The sequence below is a fragment of the Xenopus laevis genome, chromosome 7S, assembly GCF_017654675.1.
Source record: "Xenopus laevis strain J_2021 chromosome 7S, Xenopus_laevis_v10.1, whole genome shotgun sequence".
In the NCBI taxonomy this organism is placed as follows: domain Eukaryota; kingdom Metazoa; phylum Chordata; class Amphibia; order Anura; family Pipidae; genus Xenopus; species Xenopus laevis.
Genome location: NC_054384.1, coordinates 58,356,669 through 58,373,076, shown reverse-complemented (window position 1 = coordinate 58,373,076; position 16,408 = coordinate 58,356,669). Strand labels below are relative to the sequence as shown.

Sequence of the window (16,408 nt, the reverse complement as noted above, 5' to 3'; positions counted from 1 at the left end):
ATAAAACACTTGAGAAATCATGAGCCATGCATGAAACTGTCTTTTTCAAAGATTTCCACAGTGAAAATGTAAGTATGTTCTGCCAGGTATTTTCCTGTGTTCTTTTCACTAAGATCAATTGCTAAGTAAGCTGGAAAGAGTTAAATTTGATGAACTGATCTTTTGAGCCACTTGTTTTATGTTCTTATGGATCTGTATGATCTATTATTTTGTTGAGTGCTTCACACCCTTATGCAGCAGAACCAGTTTATAACTGCCCTAACATTGGCATTACTTTAGGATCATATTGCTATGCCTGAATGCACATGCATAAAATGCAGGTTTTATCACTATCTTCTGTTTAATGGCATGGGTGGGATCCATATGCTTGAAATACAGTCGTTCTCCTCTTGCAAAATGTGATGTGATAGCTTAATGGTTTCAAGCACTAATGCTGCAAAAGCCAAATGAGGGAAAAACACACACAGCAGTGTTTTTTTTTGTTTTGTTTTCTTTTTTAAGCACACAAAGCTGTGGGTGGCAGATCTAGAAATTGCTCATTAATATTCAGATGTATTCAAGTAATTTCAATTTAAATCAAGTGCACGCCATGTAATAAAATAAAATCCAAATATACACAGATTCCTTCTTGGGAAAAATACGGCTGGAGATAATAGGATTATAATTTGCCTACACTGCTTTCTCGCTCTGTTATTTGTATAGCTGTGCTAGACTGTGCGTTACTTTGAAAAAGAAAAGGATAAAAACTTGAATTCATCAGACTATCAATGAAAAATATAAAACCTATGCAAAAGCAAGATACAGTCCAGAAAACTTTTTTACCTGTGGTAGGATTAAATGCTGAATTACAATCACTTACTAAAGTATTTTATTCTTCATTTTCTGTCTTTGGCTTTGGTGCACCAGAATTTTTCATACAACTTCTGTGACAGTTCATTTGCTGAGAAAGCGATAGCACTATGGTGTCATAGTTGCACACTTCATCTTTAATGCACAACAGTTTATTGCCAAACCAAAAAACTGCATCCAACTTCAACAGAAGCTAATGAATGTGGTCTCTCTGTGCAGGTTGAAGCTTTGGGGTCTGAATAACTACAGTATGTGTGCAGTTGCTGCATCTCCACAAAGCCCTAGGGGCAGATTATCAAATATTAAACTGGGCAGTCCTGAGGGATTTCAAGGAGTTCGATATTTTCCCCATTCATCAAAACTTTCCCAATCCTGACAGCCAAAAATATTTTAAATGAATTGGCTTATTTATCAAACCTGATACATCTATGTAGATTTGTGTTTCGCTTTGCACAATGGAACACCAATTTGAAAGCACAGTTCTGCCTAAACAGCAGCACAGAGCACTATTGCCCATTGAATCCTTGCTGTATCATGTAAACCACATGGAAAAAGGATTTGGAGAATTGGAGAATTTCTGGGAACTGTTAAATTTAATTTTTTTTTGTTAGTGGTAGCCATCTCAATAATACATATATGTCATTCATTGGCAATTAAGCCCCTAAATTGATTCAAGTTACTTTTACACTTACATAATGGCATAGCTTTGGATTCATAACAACATTGGCAAAACTTTTATGTAAAATTCATGAAACCTATGATGAATTTTGTCTTGAAGTCTTGGCCCATAATGCAGGATCCAAATAAATACATGTAAACCTATAATTTATCATAATGCCACATTCTAGACATTATTTTCTACTGCATAGGTGCTTGGCCAGTAACATTTTTAATGACTTGATAGCACATATATTCAGAAGGTATCTGTGGGTATCAATTTCTAACCCCATACAGTTGCTTTATGGCATATACAGGGTGGCAGTATGTTGTATATAGTAAGTTCTATAAAAAACAGATTTTCTAAAACTTTTACAGCAACAATAAAAAAAATATTCTGCTGTCTAGCTGTAACTAAACAAATCTGCCCTGATATACTGGGAGGTGGTCTGATCCAAACAGTTGTACAATGAATCATATTCCTATGCACCTCTAAGAACTAGCATGTAAATTGTATGCAAATCAAGCTAGTCGGATCTTGTTATATGTTCAGAAGTATTTGAACAGGGTTGCATGCAAACTGCATGGAATCACATGATGTGACTGATCAACATTGACTTGCATGAACATTCTGGTAGGACAGCTACAATACAGTGACAAAAGTATCCATAAACAGTTATACCACATCACAGCTACTAAGATACTTCTTCAGAGTGAGTAAAGATGGTATTTGGTCAGGGCCTTTATTATCCAATTTGTAAACTTTATATGATGTAAATAATGCCTGAGTAGTCTAACTGGCAGGTAACCCCATGTGTAGTCTATTTGATGTGTGTATTTATTGTAATATTAGATATGAAATATGAAATAAAGATCTCCAAACATATACAGTATTTATATTTTAGTTTACTAAACTCAAAACCACCAAGAATATTATTCTACTTGTGTATATATTTGTTGTATTATATCGTAATGCCAAATAGAGAGTACTCCAACAATATTTTGAATACAGTACATAAATAACGTTCAAAGATGTCTCTGAGTCCCTGATTTACAGATACCATATTCGTGGCTGGCATGTGAAAAAATAAGGGCAAATTGGTGCTCTACTATGATCTTTACAGAAACCATGACAGTCAGTCCTGTAAAAACATAGAACAAGCTGTAGTCTTTCATTCTATTCTATTGAATGTCATGGGACCACCCTCTTAACAGCTTTGTGCTGAATTTGCAGACCTGTCAAATATCTCTCACTGTGATATAGTCTGACTTTTTATCATCAGTAGTCTACAGAGATCTCACTTTTCAGGCAGCTTTTTCTATTAAAATATCTTTATGTGAAGCTCAAATACAGAACTGCATTCATGGGCGATCAGGACATGTGCATCTGCAATTTTCTACAATTTTTTTAGTACTTGTGAAATTGAAGTTAATGCGACCCAGCATTCCTATGGTAAAGAGTCTGACAAATGCATAATATTAGTGATGACTTCTTAAAGAAACAGTAAGGCCCATTTAAAGTTTTACATGTGTGTATTTTCATTTCACATTTCATTAATATGTAAAACTTTTCTGCAAAGAGCAAACATGATCTTGGATATTCTGGAGTGCAAACTTATGAATAGACTGTTAAACTTCTCATCTCTCATATTTTGTATCAGAACTTGAATTAAGGTCGTAGTTGACATGTACTTTATGTATTATGCATCAACGCATTATTCTGATATACAGCTTTCTGCAGAGAAAATAGTTCATCTTATTTCTGCAGCAAGAGAAATGTAGAAACAGCTTTTGGAAAGAAGGCGGTGGCAGGGATATGTGAAGAATAATGTTGATTATTATCTAAAAGTCAAGAAAGGCCAGATCTGAGAGGTCAATTAAGAAATATGTAAGATTTCCCAATGGAATTTAGTAATTTTACTATCGTATATCAACCATGCAATTATAGTCTTGCCTGGCACAAAACTTGTGAAGTGGAAATTATTTGTTGGATCCATGAGTCCATGATAAATCAAGTCAAATTGTGCTCAGTCATCTGATCTCTTCTAATGTTTCTTGCTTTGCAAATATTTTATAGCAAACCTTCTCACCTGTTTCTTTTACATAAGGGTGGCCTTGAAAACACTTTAAGCACAACAGACTTAGGAAATCCATTGCCAAGGTGTCTGTTATTTGATTTCTTTGCCATAGCTATGTGGACAAATTAACAAACTGGATATGCATGAAATCATATAAAAATTAATATAGTGGGGTTAAAACCAACTACAGCTAAAACATTAAGAAAGACAGTAAGGAAATATGCAGTGCCAGGCTCAGACAGGTATTTATTATTTCTAGATTCGAACATAGCGCTATCTTGTATTGTCCTTCCCTACTCTTGTCCTTCTTATAAGGTTTACCCACTATCCTGATGTCATCTAGGATTCCAGATGATGTTGTTCAACAAAAGCTTAATGGTGGCCAGATCAGCAGCCCTAGTGCACATTCTGCGTATAACCAAAATACATAAAACTGTGTAACTTGTACGGTATGGCTCTAATAGAGAGATAGAACATCTTTACAGTTGATAACAATGATAACGGTATCATAAAATTTGTAGTATATTATTTTACATTTCCACTATCTACCCACTCTACATGTTTAAATGTTTAGGGAAAGTTTCATACATACATTTATTCTAGCTTAACACTAATGCTTTTAACCATCTGCCTTAGATATACCTTTCAGGATCAGCACAGTATAATACACTTTTCACCCAAGAGCAGGGTTGACAAAGAGGTCAACTTTTATCTACGTGGTCACATAGCATTAATCTGTTCACATACAGTAGGAATACTACAATCTGTGTTCTCATGCGGTCCAGGTGTTCAGCCCACACCCGATCCTTACCCACCCACTGCCAACCCACACCTGACCCAAACCCGACCATCTGTAGACTCGCTCCTGACCCGCCTATTTATGATGTCACAAAAGGAGGCATGGCAGGCCGCCACATATAAATGGAGGCTGCCAGAGCTGAAAGCTGTCAGAGTAAGGTCACATGCCTTAACATTGTTTTGGGCCTTGTATAAGAAACTCTGTAACTACCTTCTACCATAGGGTAGGAGCCAGTTACAGGGCTCTATGCAACTGGCACACTAACTACAAGAGTTAGAACACATTATTCAGCCTGTAGAGACTTTTACCTGAATTAATTACTGCAGATCAGAGAACAAGGTGTAGCATCAGCACAAATCTCTTCATTCATGCAATCAGACTTCCAATGTGACAAAAAGTATATATGAGCATTTGGTGAAACGGTATCCACTGGCAATGGAAATAATATACTGTCTTCAAACAGGCAGGTATGAACAACATATTCTAGTAAGGTTTTACTGCCTTGCTGTTGGAATAATATCTATAATCTGGCTGAGATCTGTTTGGACCAAAACACTCTCTGGGACTAATGAATTTATTCAAAGAACATGAGTCCTGCAGCTATTGTATTTCAGCATCATCCCTGATTTAATGATGTTTCTGATTATAGAAACGGTGTGGTTGTACAGACTACCACAACAGTACCTGCAATCCTTTAACCTTGTGGTTGCTAATTGGGTCTGGTGACACCGCACCCCGAGAAAACCAGTTCAAATGTTAACTACATTGCGGGACACTTTTTGCACTAATGCACTATACAGGGAGGAAGTAGGGAGGGGGAACTATGGTGGGTTGTGCATTGGGCTTTTCTCATTGGTGGTTTATTTCTCCTTTAACCTCTGTAAATAATATTTTTAGTGAGATGAAGAGGTTTAAAATACTAACCAGGTGCATAATTTGCCCTAAGTCTGCACATAGTAAATTCAGATAAATATATGTATAGCCTGCACTTGATACAGCCATGTACAAATTACTTGTTGCTTTAAGTTGTCTTTTTGATGTCAAATAGGCCTTGCACATGCCCCCACTGTGTAACATTAATACTGCAATGCTTACAGTATATATTGTCATTATCACAGTAAATATTGTAATTCAAAGTAAAACTGGCTTATCTGCTTATATCCTTTGAGTAATTCAAGAATAAATTGCTTTAACACATACCCCCAAATTTAAAATTTTCCCAGCTCTTACACCATTTTTCCGGTCCCCTGAAAAACATAAAATGGGGGGTTCCACTATACTTCTTCTAGCATCAGTGTAAACACTTGTCACTTACTGCAGAGCCAGTGTAAAGCACCTGTAACCTGCTTCAGTGAATCTTACCTATAACCTGCTCTGCACGATACTCAAGTGCAACCTACTTCAGTCAAAGAGTAAAGTCCCTAGGATTCATCAGCACCAGGAGCACCAGCATATAGTATCTTTAACATATTCAACCAATATAAAGCACATAGGACATATTCCTAAGCATCAGTGCAAAATGCATGTGCCCTTTTAAATTTTCTGCTATGTTCTTCTAGGAAAGGAAACAGCTAATATTCTTTGAGGGCCCTGAACATTATATGTTCAAAGAAGTAGCAGTTATTCTTACCACAGCATTTAAATAAAAAATCTGTAAATACAGTATGAAAAATATTTTTGCTTTAAAATCTGACAGAATCCATTGCTTGAGCTGACTAGATTGGTTTAGATTATGTTGGCATGAGACAGCTGTGGATTTGTGCCTGCATTTCTGCTTAATCTCTCTAGAATCTCCTGTCTCAGATACAGCCACTGCTGCCATCCCGAGGTTCCTGTGTGCATATAAACCTTTGTCTGATTCCTTACCTCTTTCAGAATGCAGTTGCTTATCCATACAAGCCCCTTTACAAGGCAATGTGGTGTGGATGTAATCCTATGTATGACAGATTTCAGTAGGCTCAATGCAATGTCTGGTTATAAAATCTTATTTATAACTATAAGCACTACAAATGGAAACTGCTAATATCACATTATGTAGGCGAAAACAGTTTGGTCAATATGTTATTGTTAAAACGGATTGCCTGTTATTGCCATAATAACACATTGACCAGAGTGCAACTAATGTAACCAATGATCTATTTGGTGTGCCTACAATCCATTCTACAAACTAGTATTACATTCAATGGTCTCTCCATTAATATGTAGTCATCGCTCTCTGCTTTTGTCTGTCAGTTGTACATATCTGTTCTTGTGCAGACCCACATATTTCCCACCACATTTACATTAAATTCTAATATGTAGAGGTTCCTGGCCTTGTGCATTATACCCCCTCCACCCTATTTGTTTGGTGGGATATTATAAAATTTTAATTACAACAGCCAATGTTGAGAAATCGACTGCTACAGAGCTGCATGGGTTACAGGCCAGACTCCTCTCATCATATTCTGCGTGGCAAAAAAATGCATATTCTGCGTGGTCACAGCTCCCAAAATTCACCAACAGTCTATATATAAATGTTTGCTTTAACTTGTATTTTGCAGGAAAAGAGTAGTCAGCACATTGATTCTGACTACTGACTGACTACTTTTTGGAGATGGTGCACGTTCTACAATGGGCACTTCCCATTGGCAAACTGTGTAGTAAAAGATTGAACAGCACCACCAACTCTTCAAGTAATTAAAAAGCCTTTATTTGTGCTTTTGTGGGCATCACTGCTACGTTTCAGGCCATGTGGGGCCGCATGGCCTGAAACGTTGCGGTGATGCCCACAAAAACACAAATAAAGGCTTTTTAATTACTTGAAGAGTTGGTCCCCACATGGCCTGAAACGTTGCGGTGATGCCCACAAAAGCACAAATAAAGGCTTTTTAATTACTTGAAGAGTTGGTGGTGTTGTTCAATCTTTTACTTAACTTGTATTTTGCAACAGCTTTAAGGGCTTGGATGTTTAATTTATATCTGAATGTTGATGTAAGTACTAATTGCTTTAAAAAAAACCTTGTACTGAAGGTCCAAATGGCAACACAATCCAAGTGCTTTATTTATATATATTGTATGGTATGTTTGTGTGTGTATAAGTGTATATACCTATATATATATTCCATTCAGTCCACTCAACAATTATAAATGTAACTCAGATGTGTCTCTTATGTCAAAGAATTTACTAAAACTAGTATTTTATAACAAATAATGTATTCCTGATTTTTAAATATACAGATATTTAAAAAGTTCTACCACCTGAATTACCAACAGATTTAGAAAGGTGAATGCAGAATAGTTAAGGCACCCAAATGCAGATTACCAAAGTAAATCAGGAATGGTAAATGAGGAATACCAGCTGTTATGGACCTGTGACTTCCTGATTTTTGGATGCTGAAATTCTGGAGTCTACAGGTAAAGGGAATATAGCTAAAAAAATCTAGTATTGTTTGACTTTTCTTACTTCTCAGTATATTACAGGAACCGTATTGTATTGTGAAGTTCTCCTGTGTCTGACCCTGTATTTTTTCAGTTCAGTTTCAGTTCTTCCACTGAGTATATTGGTTAGAGTCACAATGTTAAAATTCATGTTTAATGTATTTTATACATAATTTATACAGTTGTTAATATTAAGTATATTCAATTCTGGCAATTCACAAATATGACAGCTTTACTAGTTATTTTTCATTCAGATGAACTGTCCTTCCGAATGGACTGGTGATAAACTACCCATTAGCATCTTCCATTGCTGCCTTTGCAACTTTTACCCATTTAGACCTCTCACTTCCTTACTGTTCTCCTGTCTGAGCTCCCTGCTGTTTTGTCTAAACCCCATCTTCCTGCTACTTTCCTTTACCCTCATGTGGTTTCCTTCCAATCAATTATTATCTTTTCATTTTCAGCTCTGTTGTCCTGTTTCATCATTACATAGTAACATAGTAAGTTGAAAAAAGACACACGTCCATCAAGTTCAACTTTTTAACTTTTTTTAACTGCCAGTTGATCCAGAGAAAGGGAAAAACCCCATCTGAAGCCGCTCCAATTTGCCTCAGAAGGGGAAAAAAATCCTTACTCCAAAATGGCAATCGGACTAGTCCCTGGATCAACTTGTACTATGAGCTATCTTCCATAACCCTGTATTCCCTCACTTGCTAATAAGCCATCCAACCCATTCTTAAAGCTATCTAATGTATCAGCATGTACAACTGATTCATTGCTTTATCTAAGTCACCCACTGCCCTTATTTGATGTGATCACTCTTTGATTTTTAATCTTTGGGCTATGCCCACAAAGAGTTAAATAATGTGAATTTCTAGTTACAAGAAAAGCAGAGTGAGGTTTATCTTATCACCATGGAGCAACCCATTACGTAAGACACCATCTTTGTTTAATTGTAATACTAAGTAGATGTAACAGAAGAAAGCTTATCTAAAGATATTGCATTTTACAGTGAAGCTTTGCAGAAAACTCAGTTAATCATTCCAAACCAACTTTTTTAAGAATTGCGATCTCAAGTTGGGAACCTATCCTTGAGGCCCTAAAAGAGTTCATTTGTTCTTATTTTGTCTTGTTTGGGTGACTTATATGAACTGTCTCTGAGAATATAGTTGTTTTTACTAGCTCAGTAATGGTGTATATTTTATTGGACAAGCTATAATTTTAATTAGGTTTGCATGTTAATGAACCTGCTACCAGAAAGAAGTTGAGTAATGCCAGACTGTTGCAACTAACCTCAAATATAGCAGTTTCGTTTTAAATGGAAAAAGAAGTCTGTAAATGCCATCTGGGGCATGAAAATATAAACCACTATAAATCTGTGTATCATTAGTCTAAATAAATATTTTATACAACAATATATATAGACTATATATATAGGATCAGCACTGTTTGTAGTGACATATATATATATATATATATATATATATATATATATATATATATATATATATATATATATATATATGTGTGCCCTTTTATTTAACATGATGATATAACATCTTGTATCACAATCACTGCACAATATCCTTGGATAAAGATGCTATATCATCGTGTGAAATAAAAGAACACATATATATTTCAGAGTACTGATCCTTCATATACATATACCAAAAATATTGATAGTCCCCCCCCTTCTTTGGATGATCTGAGTGCTAGCACTGTCGGACATTTTATATATATATATATATATATATTTTTATTTTTTTTTTATTTATTTTTTTACCCCTTGTAGGTCATACCTGGCCCATAAACTTAAATTGTTTTCAGTTCACAAGAGCTGAGTTTCTTAAATAACACCAGGTTATTATAATAAAGTTCAAGCTGTTTGGAGAAAAAATTATTTTACAGTAATGTTTCTGAAACCAGCACTTCAATGATACTTGTCCATCCTATATAAGATCTGATGATAGTCAGAGTAGTCTAGGTATAATGTTTCAAAACACACAGAGGTGTTCAGTTACCATAAGGTAATCTCATTATTATATTCATCCACCTCATCCACTAAATGCATCTATATTTATATGGCTTGCAAATGTATGCCATTTAAAACATTAGATATCCTCATTCCAGACACACGTTTAACCTTTTGTTGCTTACATTCAGTTTTTCTATTAGCAAATGTATTAAAAGTGCAATCCAATATTCTCTTTTAAAAATAAAATGTATTGATTTCTACTCTTAAGCCACAAATTGCCTAGGCTTGCAGTATACTTTATATGGATATATGAAGATGCTAGGAACACAAAGGGTACATAGAAGATAGGCAGCAGAGCCATGAGGATTAAATAGAGTAGTGTCCCTTGATAAGCGAGATTTTATGCCGCTTATTGCTCCACCTGTTGTATAAATATGATCAATTTGCGCAAAGTTATCTACTTACCAAATACTACTATAACTAGAAAAATGTCAATGCTGGACATACACGCACACAGTTTTTCACAAATGTCTGATTGAACCTATAATATTATATGAATATATTTGCCAACCGATAGAAACAGTTTGGCTGACCAAACTCAGGTAAACCAAAGTTAAATAACCAAACAGAGAAGTCAAACAGGCAATAGTTTTCATTATCCCTTATGGATCAGCTGTAAGCAGATATAACTGAACTTAAAAGAGGCACATTTATGATAAGACATGTTTTTATGTTCTTTTAAATCTTACATTTATTAAATATGAACTGGAAAACAAATTCTGATATCATATGTGGTATATGAAGGTCTGTTTTTTACTAGTACTTCCTCACACATCAGGCCTTTAGCTTAGAAGAAGATAATTATTTACAAAAAAACATAAATTATATTTTCCATAAACGTTTTTACTTTATGAAACCAAAACAACTAGTCTTGAAGATGTGTATATTGTCAATATAACCCCAACTATAATCAATTAGACATCGTAGATGTGGTCCTCCATGTAGAGCACAAGGTACAGCAATCGAATGCAGCTGTACACAAATTCTTTTCTTTGCGCCAATTGATATTCTGGGTGTCACGGATATTAGATTCCAGTAGCAAACATAATATCACTAATACAAATTCAGCACTGCCAAAACTATGAAATACTTGAAATATTTTATAAAGTACTCCTTCAGCATCCAGTTTCCTGTAGTAACTATAACTAAGTATCTGTGTGGTGTACACCAGCTGTACACCAGCTCAATGATACCAGCTAAAGTGAACATGCCAGAATGCTGTTGTGTGGTCATGTGCATCCCTCAAGGCGAATTTTGGCTCACTTCTTAATCACAGAGCACAGAGACAGAAAAAAGACCAAGGCAGAAAAACAACAATTATAAATATCTGTACCTAACCAGTCAAGTAGGAATTATGGTTTTCTGGTAAAGAACTTTGAAAGTAAAATGTAGTTGAAATAAATGCCTCTCATCGCTGTTCCTCTGTGAACTAGATTTGTATAGTATATCTATCACCTAAATCTAAATGTGGATGTTCTCATCCAGTTCTTCACAAGGGAGAAGAAACATCAAATTCTGAAGTTGCAATGGAAGGCAGGCTGAAGCTGAGAAAATTCAAACATATTGACTTGAAAGGGCAAACTGAGTTTGACAATTTTATAAAGTAATTTTAAGGTTGGGCATATACAGGTATCTGCTTTTTAGAACTGTCAGTGTTACTTTACTTTCCCTCACCTAAAGATTACTGCCAAGCCTTTCGTATCTCTGCTTGATGAGGCCAGAGGCTATGAACCTACAAGAGTATGCCATACTCCACCCAACATTGCACTTTGAATTTCACATAACTGCTAAAACATTGAGACATTTCTATTACTGGCTTTGCTTACACTGCATATGTACTAAGTCACCAACAGACAAGCCTATATAGTATAAATAGAATATCTAGTGATGGAAAATACATTAAGTGTATGTTTAATAAAATACATTTACTTTGTATTGTTTGTTACAATAACACTTTCTATTCCCATAGCGATAGTTAAACTTGGCTAACACTTTTTTTCTATTTTGTGGTGTTACTTTATGACAACAACATGTAATGAAATTTTGCAAAGTGATGCATGCATTGATGACCCTGTATAATACATGATAAATGATCTATACCCATTCAAGGGAATGCAAAGCAAATCTCAGCCTGCTCACAAAAGTGGGTGTGATAACTTAACTGAAAATATATGCAAATGCCTTTATATACAAGGAATTGCATTTGTATGAGAGCTACTGTTCATTCAAAGTGATTGATGTACTTCTAAATCAGCTGTACAGGATTTTCATCAATAACTCTGCTGTATGTGACCCAGCTTCCCTGAACCCATGAAAGTCAAAAACATCTTTCAAGGAATCACTGTGAGTTATCCCACACAGTCTAGGTAGGTCCGGCAAAGCTATTACATTTATATAAAGAATTAATTGGCATGAGCAAAGTTAGATTTCATATTTAAACTAGTTTACCAATGCCTCAGCAGTACATCCCTAAATGTACAGGGTTGAAAAATGTCAAATTCCATGATCAAATTTCCCCATTTATCAACTTGATCTTTAGATGCATAAGATGTTTTTAACTGAATTAGAAATGAGAACTTTTTGTCTGTGTAACAAATATCTGACCTTCCCTTTTACAGTTTTTCGATCAACAACACACACTGCATATAGTGCTATTAAAAATAGGCACTGTTAGAATATAATGACGGAACATTCTGAAATTTTACCATCGGCCATTATCTTTGGTTGATTCTCAGTTGACTATGCCAAGGAATACAAAAGAACTACTTCAGATGTTCTAGAAGGATTTCTTATGCCTAAGAGAGGATTACAAAGAACTGGAAAGAAGAATTTCTATTGTTAAAGTGTTTTCCTCTGAAGTTGTGCTGGAAATATGTGCCATCCTATATTCTGCTACTCAAACTGACATCCATAACAATGACTCATAGTAACAATAGTCTTATTAGACACTGCATTTACTGAACTCTTTGTATAGATTGTGGTAATTAAGTCTACATGAAGAAATATTATTGGCACATGAAAATCTAATTCTGAGCACTGCATAGAATTATATTGCCTGGTTTACTTTATCACACTCAGACTTAATACTGCTAAACCTTAACTCTAGGAATGTATAGCCCAGTTTAGGATTGCTTGATATAAGATCAGGGATGATAACCTGACCATGAATTGCCTGCTGATTCCCTAGCAATATTACAGACAGATGTTGATTGGTGCTTTAGTTTGTTTCAGCAAGAGTAGAGTACACTGTCCATAAATAGAATGAAACAATGGCCAAAGAAGTTTGATCAGAGAGACAAAGTCAACAAAAGACTGAAATTAATGTTGAATGAAAACAAGAGATGACTATAAGATTATTAAAAATCTCTTACTAAACATTGGGTCATTACAGGAGCATTTTATATTTGATTTTCCTTCCCACACCTCCTCCTTCATCCTCTTTCCTTCGGAAACAACTGTAATAGATCAGCGAGCACATTAGCTCTTTCTAGAGATGCATTTGATAATAATAGGTGTTGGGCACAATATCTACGTGTTGTATCTGAAAGCAAGCATAGCCCAGACCATCTGACCTTCGCAGTCCATCTCTGAATACACAGCAGGACTAGCACACTAAGCAGCCAGACACTAAGAGATGAAGGAATTATAACAGGTCTGTGGATAGGTAGTAGCAACCTAGATGCACTTATTTAATCTGTTTTCTGCCTCGGGGAATGGCTTAGCAATAGACTGGAAAGTGATTTCAAGCTAAATTCAAAGGAAATGTTGAGACACTTCCCTGTCAGGTCATCATACTAAAAGCATGTCAAAAGGCTCAACCTGATTAACCTGCTCATACTGAAAGGGTTAAAACTCTTTTACCTACCATTTATTCGTGTTAATTGTTCTTTACCTACGGCATTTTATTGAACATTCTGAATCTGATGGGAGGAAAGAACTGAAAGTTCATTTAATATGTTTAAAGTTTTGCTAAGGGAAAGTTCTACTAATGGAATATTAAACCAAAGTGGATTTGGCAGGTGTGCCACTTAATTCACTGCCAAGGCCCTGACCAGTAGAAGCCATTTAGATAAATGCTGCTTAATATGTCTCTATGCCACATAGTGCTCTCAGTTATTTACTCCTCTGTCTTCTCCTGTCAACATCAAACGAAACTCGATTTTAGCTTCGCTGGATTTGATGTTTCTTGGGAAGACAGGTTTAATCTAGTAGAGTTTATTGATGTGAAAAATAATGACAAGAGATGCAGAATGTCACACTTTTATATTATTAAATCTGTATCAAGTGCTCCTTCAAACTTCTATGATTCGCCCAATAAACTGGCCCCCAGATCGCCTAAAAGAAGACAGCGTTATACAGTGTATCTGTCAAAACTATGTTTTGACCTATTTAACTAATTTGACCATAATGATCAATCTTGACATTGAAAGGGCAATGTAAACTCTCCATAATCTGTGGTTCCCAGTACTCTCCAAAATCTGTGGATCCCAGCATCCACCTGACAGGTGCACAAACATAAGCCTGAAGATTCTTGTGAACATATAACCAAGGTAAATATTGTACAGGACATGTTTCTCTATAACCAAACGGAGGTATCATAATGCTCCAATATGCCCAAAAATATACAAAAATCCTTGCCAGTGCTTCAGACTGAAACGGTTAAGCAGAAACGTCTGCCTACTGCAAGCACTGAGAGTGACCAGATGATCTCGCTTGACAAAATAGGGAAATAACAACAGACAAGCGCTGTATTTTGAACCAACTGTGAGTTCCCTGCACGACAAACCATTGCTCTTGTGAGAGATGAACAAGCCTGCAGTAGGTAGTGTAGTTACAGTGAGACATGATTCCTGATCTACCCGAATAACCACCTTGTTTCACAGCAGGCTGGGCTAGCAGGCGCTGATGCCTCTGCTGGATTAGCTATTAGATGTAGAATGCAAGTGTACTCGTGTAAACCTGCTCCCTGTATGTAATGACAGCCTGCACTCTTTTTATCTGGTAATACGGCCAGTGCTTTGCCATTAGGGATTAACTCCATGCAGTGTTATGGAATCAAATACTAATACTAAACATGTAGCTGTACATTAGAACTGATTCCCCTTTAAATGACTAAGATGACCTTTAGAGAAAATGGGAATTAGCTTTTGAGTGTGTGATAATCAGCTGTTTAAACTTAAAATAAAACAAGAAACAGTAATACATTACTACTATGGGAAATTGCAGTTTAAGACACACAACCATATTGCATTGCTTACTAGGCAATTGTAATGCCCTCATAACAGTCACCAATTATAATAAATACCATTTCCTACAGGAAAACCATCCCTGGCCATGCCAGCCCCAATGCCACAGGCGATTGGTGTCATGTTAATAACTTGTTTGCGCCCATGATTGTACTTTTTTCTTCTGTTCAACTGTTTTGTTTCCAGCCTTGTCAGTCACTTGATCTTAATACTAATACAGGTATGGGATCTGTTATCTGGAAACCCGTTATCCAGAAAACTCCACATTACAGAATGCCTGTCTTCCATTTTATCCAAATAATCCAAATTTTTAAAAATGATTTCCGTTTTCTCTGTAATAATAAAACAGTACCTTGTACTTGATCCAAACTAAGATATAATTAATCCTCATTGGGAGCAAAACAAGCCTTTTGGGTTTATTTGATGTTTACATGATTTTCTAGTAGACTTAAGGTATGAAGATCCAAATTACAGAAAACCACAGGTCCTGAACATTCTGCGTAACAGGTCCCATACCTGTACCTAAAAACATAAATTGCTCATTAAGAGAACACACTTGAAAATCAAATTTGCTAATGTCACCAGGGAAAGCATATGATGTCTGTGTAGAATGGCACGCCTGGGCAACTGTTGACTATCCTGCCATGAATAATATCTCAACCCACACTTCCCATCTCTAAAAAAAATGGCTTTTTCCTCTTATAATCCCATTACTTTCAATATTTTTTTCTTCTAGTGCCCAAAAAAGATTCACAATTAAGAGTTGCCAGATCATCTCAAAAGCAAACGTTTTTGCTGGCTGATAATCATTTCAGTTAGCCAGTGGTTTGCAGCTCATCACATTACCGGTCACTCCTGATTCAATTCTATATTATTGGTGTCCATTTGGAAAGGGTGGGATGATCTGCCAACTCAACCTACAATGCCACTGCTGCAAACTCCACTGTCATGCAGGGTACATAACTCCCCAATGAAGAAGTAAAGAATCACTAGGAAATATTCTTGAGTGCTACAGGTGAATGAGATGAGGCGTGATTGGAATGTCCATTGGTACAATGCTTGCAACCCATCAGCAACAGACACTGCACTGCAACTGCCCACTCTACCTACTAGTTGCAGAACAAAGTTGTAACCGAAGGACAGAGAGCAGAATGCTTGGGGAAAACCAAGCCTGCGATCCTCCAGCTATTAAACAGCAACTTCCAGCTCCCGATGCCTTTTGCTGTAGTTCAGTAAGAGCTGGGAGAGAGAGTCCCCCTAACTAGACCATGTCAGTTCAGGTGATGTTGGAGAAGGAAATAGCCATAGCCGGTGCTTGCACTCATAC

General features: G+C 36.1%; 1 protein-coding gene across 3 annotated transcripts in view; it reads right to left on the bottom strand.

Annotated features, from left to right (window-relative positions):
• The window catches only part of LOC108697229 (kin of IRRE-like protein 3), an 872,472-nt gene that overhangs the window by 855,725 nt on the left and 339 nt on the right, over positions 1 to 16,408 (bottom strand). The window lies entirely within an intron of this gene.